Raw genomic sequence first — 5,582 nt, 5'->3', positions numbered from 1 at the left:
CCCTGTCCATGAGCCGTTGAAACGTGGCGGGTGCTCCATGGAGACCAAACGGCATGACGGTAAACTGGAAGAGCCCTGCTGGAGTCCGGAAGGCAGTATAAGCTCGACTCCTCGGATCCAATGGCACCTGCCAATACCCCTTGCACAGGTCAAGAGTGGTGATGTATGCCGCTGACCCAATCCGTTCCAGTAGCTCATCGATCCTGGGCATGGGGTATGCATCAAACTCCGAAACAGCGTTAAGCTTGCGGAAGTCGATGCAGATTCGCAGCGTTCCATCCTTCTTGTACACTATCACAACCGGACTGCACCATTCAGAGTTAGAGGGCTCGATGACTCCTAACTGCAGCATCGCCTCTATCTCCATCTTCAGCTGATCCACTAATTTCTGGGGAATGCGATAGGGCCGCTGGCGGAATGGATGAATGTCCTTCAGTCGAATAGTATGTTCAATTACCAAAGTCCTTCCTGGCTTGGCGGAGAACAGCGAGGGTAAATCATCAAACAGTTGGCGGAGTTGATCGACCAGGTCAGCAGTGAGATGGGAGAGATCTGGTACGGCCCCAACCTCAGTGACAAGAGCAACATCCGGATCCCCCTCTTCTTCCACGGATTGGACCAGAAGGCCAGGCGTAGGAACTGCTACTGCAGGATCTTTCCACTCCTTAAGTAAATTGATGTGGTAGGTTTGCTTGGCCTTCTTCTTGTCAGGGTGATGGATCTCGTAGGTGACAGGCCCCATACGCCGTGTTATGGTATACGGGCCTTGCCACTTGGCCAGAAGCTTGCTGTTGGAGGAGGGAAGCAGCAGCAGTACCCTCTGTCCTGGTTCAAAGCTCCGGTTCCGGGCTTGACTGTCGTACCACCTCTTCTGCTTCTGCTGGGCCTCCCGCAGGTTCTCAGCAGCCTCCTCCCGATACTGAGCCAGCCGGTCTCTCATCTGAAGGACGAACTGCACGACTCCTCGTTCGCTGGCCTTAGACTCTGGGGATGTCCACATGGAGTTAAGCAGGTCCAACGGCCCTTGGACATCCCACCCATACAACAGTTCAAAGGGTGAAAAGCCCGTGGAGGCCTGGGGCACCTCCCGGTAAGCGAACAACAGGAACGGGAGCCAGCGGTCCCAATCCCTCCCGGAGTCATCCACAAACTTCCGCAGCATTCTCTTTAGAGTCTGATTAAATCGTTCCACTAACCCATCTGTCTGTGGATGGTAGGGGGTAGTTTTGAGGGCAGAAATCCCCAGTTGTTGGTGGAACAGTCGGAGCAGCCGTGACGTAAAGTTTGTGCCCTGATCAGTCAATATCTCCTCTGGTATTCCGACCCGAGAAAAGAGCTGGATCAAAGCCCTCAGCACACTCGAAGCGGTAATCGTCCGAAGAGGGAAGGCCTCCGGAAAACGGGTAGCGTAGTCACACACGACCAGGATGTATTGGTGACCCCGACCGCTCCGTGGCAATGGACCGACGATATCCATGGCGATCCGACGGAACGGCTCTGAGATGATGGGAAGCGGTTGTAGGAGTGCCCGGTCAGCCTTACGAGGAGAACCAGTCAGCTGGCAGGTTGGACATGTGCGACAGTAGGTTTGTATGTCAGTGTACATGCCCGGCCAAAAAAATCGAGTGCTTATACGCATGTGTGTTTTGTGGCGACCGAGGTGTCCGGCCCACGGGAGTGAGTGTGCGAGACGCATCACTAACTGTCGGCAACTCGTGGGGATAACTAGACGTTTACAACCATCATTACACGCATACAAAACATCATCTGTGATCACAAACTGCTCCTTGCCTGAAAAGGAAGGGTGTGTGCTTTCAACCACCTTCTCAAATAAACATTTTAGCGAAGCATCCTGCCTCTGTACACTCGCGATGTTGTTAGGTACTTCCCACAGCCCGTCAACCATTAAGTCTTTGTTGTCATACACCGTACCCCCCAGCCCTTTCTCAAACCGCCTCTGCCGCCTGGATTTGCGTGGTCCCTTGGTCCCTCCCTCGCACAGACTACCATCCAAGTCTGGCAGAGGTTGGAGACCAATATCTCTGGCTTGGGCACGTGTAATAACAGGACACGCGACATTCCCCTTGACCGCCCCCATAGAGACAATCCCGGACCCCGGCAAGAGGTCCATTAGCAGAGGAAAATCAGTTCCCAGGATTAAGTCTTTCGGCAGATTGTCAACGACCGCCACAGTCATAAGATACTGTTGCCCTTCTATCTCGACTGAGACCTCTGCTTTGGGGTAAACATGACAATCCCCATGAACACAAACAATGTCTGTCTTGGAGCGGTAGTCTATACTGCCAACAGGAACCAAACTCCTCTTGATCAGGGAGGTAAAGCTCCCACTGTCCAGTAGTGCCACAGCCTGCTGACCGTTCACAAAAAACAGTTTCTCAGTTTTTAGAATAGATTTGCTCTCGCCTTGCTCATTCTCAACACGAGGGGCATAACACGCTCCAGTAAGTTTATTTTTACGCATTGGACACACTGAGGCTTTATGCCCCAGCTGCTGGCAGTAAAAACAAATTAAGGTCTTACCAGGTGCTGACTGGAACGGGTTAGAGCCGGCAGTACCTCTAGCGTCCTGGCTGAATTTTTGTTGATGCCGTGGTGGTTCCGCTGGTGGAGTAGAACGCTGTCCAGAAGTGGAGAAACGCGCGGGACCCCGATGAGCATTCTGGTATTGCAGAGCCAACCTTGCAGCAGAGATACCATCCTCCGGTTCATGCTCCTTGACCCAGGTCCTGACGTCCGTGGGGAGAACTCCAAGCAGCTGCTCCATGATGATCAGCTCCCCAATCGCGTCCTTGGACAGTTGATCCGGTCGGATCCAGCGTCGGTAGAGTCCCTTGAGCCGATGATACGTCTCCGTCGGCGATTCCCCAGGCGGCACAGAGGATACTCGGAAGCGCTGGCGGTACGTCTCTGGAGAGATGTCAAATTTGGTGAGCAGTGCAGTCTTCAGGCAGACATAGCTATGTGCTTCCTCCTCATCCATTGCAGAATATGCCTCGAGCGCTTTCCCAGAGAGGAGTGGGACCAGCCGGCATGCCCACTCTGACTCTGGCCATCGCCAGGTTTTTGCGATACGCTCGAACCGCAACAAATAGTTCTCAATGTCTTCGTTAACCTGATAGGGCGGAATTTTAGGATCACTGAACGGCCTCCAGTCTGGTCTTGGCCCGGCTCCCCCCTCAGCGTTGTAGAACGAACCAGCTTCTGGCTCATCCTCCTGGTGGTGACCATGCCGCCCTACCACTCTTGTCCCTCCAGGGGTTGGTAGCCCCCTCATCCGGGGACTGCTGGACATCTCGCTCAAATCAGATGCATGGGACAGGCGCCGTGACGGTGGGGACCTCTGGGCGGCGAGCTGTGGCGGCGGAGGTCTCGGTGGTGGCCTTCGAGGTTGTTGCGGGGTGCTCTGGACTGGTATGGCAGCCCTCAGCCCCCGAAGCTCCCCGACCAGGTCCTCCTCCCTCTTCTGCTGTCCGACCAGGAATTGCTTCATTATAGACACCAGCTCAGCCATCGGTTGTCCGGTAGAAGCTCCATCTTCCTCGTCCAGTGACCCAGATTCCTCCGCCTCCTGCTTCCGTTGTCGACCCTTACGTTTTCTGCGACTAGCCATATCCCACTTCTGACACCAATTGTTGCGGGGTTACGCCTTTACACAAATGATATGGCTTAGTCAGATTCGTGTCGGGTGACTTTATTGTGCTGGTCCGCCAAAAGGTGCAATAAAAATAAAGTTGTTACCAGTTCCATGTGCAGTGCTATACAATATGTACAGTTTTTCAGTCCGCCTTTTCAGTATTCCTGGAGCTGGTACCTGCGTTGTACCCAGCTCCCCTTCATGCACACACTCTGCCCTTGGGGTGCTGAAGGCCCCCTCATATAGTATGTAGCCCCTCCCACAAAACAATTAACAGAGCAAACCCACAGTTTCTCTACATACAGAAACCAAAACACAAAGTAATTAATTTTGAAAAATCCCTAAAATAACTAAAGACAATAATCTGTATCCTAACAGCTCAAAATACCCCAAACAAGAAAAATATAATAACGTCCTACGAAAAACGCAAAGTCACGTGATGCCCCGTGACGTCACCCGGATGCGCCCTGCGTATCACGCAACATAATGCGGAAGACGCCTTCACTCGGGTTGGCTGTGTGAGGGTGTGCGCGTGTGCTGTATACTGGAGAAATGTTTGTAACTTGGAATAATCTATGGATGGGAAAAGGATTGAGCAGCAGCCAAGTGTGCACCCATGGCGGCTGTGGTGGCTGAGAAATACCCAGAGGACAGCGGTAAACCGTCTACACGGTAAGGGGAAGTTGGTCTGGGTGAGTGTGCGTGTGTGTGCGTGTATACAGGTGTGCTAGCGTCGTGGCCTCCCCGCGTTAGCTGACGGTGGCTCCGTCACACAAGGCAATTCAAAGTGCTTCACAGTTGAAAACAAATAGAATCAATAAAAACATCAACATAAAATTAATCAATTACAGTAAAAGGCGAGAGTGCAGATCAAATACTTTCAGTCATATGCATTGGTAAAAAGAACTGTTTTCAGCCTGGATTTGAACATTGTCAGAGTTGAGGCCTGTCTCACATCCTCGTGAAGACTGTTCCAGATTTTAGCTGCATGAAACTGAAACGCAGCCTCACCGTGTTTAGTCCTGACTCTGGAACCACCAGGAGGCCCCTCCCTGAAGTTCTCAGGGCCCGAGATGGTTCATACGGCTCTAACATGTCAGAGATGTGCTTTGGAGCTAAACCATGATAAGACTTGTAACAAGCAGAGCTGTTTTAAAGTCTATTCTCTGACAGGAAGCCAGTGCAGAGACCGGAGCACTGGACTAATATGGTCGTATTTCCTGGTTCTTGTCAGGACTCGAGCAGCAGCGTTCTGGATGTTCTGCAGCTCTGATAGCTCGTTTAGAGAGGCCAGTGAGCAGCCGTTACAGTATCTAACCTGCTGGAGACAAATGCATGGATAAGTCTCTCTAAGTCTGGTTCTGACACTGTTCCTCTGATCTTAGCCATGTTTTTCAGATGGTAAAAAGCTGATGATGTTATTGCTTTGATGTGGCTGTTTAAGTTCAGGTCTGAGTTCATGATTACTCCTAGATTTCTAACCTGATTTTTTGGTTTTAGAGAGAGAGAGACTCAAGGTGACTGATAACACTGTGTCTTTGTGCCTGTGGGCCAAAAACAATGATCTCAGTTTTGTCTGAGTTTAGTTGGAGAAAGTTGTTTTGGCCAGTCTGCTACTGCCTGAACTTTAGCAGGGTCTGCTCGGAGTGTGCCTTGCTCAATGATAAATCCCAGGAAGCCAACTGAGGAGACATGAAACTCGCATTTTTCAGCTTTGACATAAAGTTTGTTTTCAAGTAGCCTTTGTAGAACCAAACGAACGTGTAGAATGTGTTCTTGGAGGTTGCGAGAAAAAATTAAGATGTCATCAATGTAGACAAAAACAAACTTGTTGAGCATGTCTCTAAGAACGTCATTTACAAGGGCTTGGAAAACTGCAGGGGCATTAGTAAGGCCGAAAGGCATTACCTGATATTCGAAGTGCCCC

Source organism: Gobius niger, assembly GCF_951799975.1.
Source record: "Gobius niger genome assembly, chromosome: 3".
In the NCBI taxonomy this organism is placed as follows: domain Eukaryota; kingdom Metazoa; phylum Chordata; class Actinopteri; order Gobiiformes; family Gobiidae; genus Gobius; species Gobius niger.
This window is presented reverse-complemented; position numbering follows the sequence as displayed.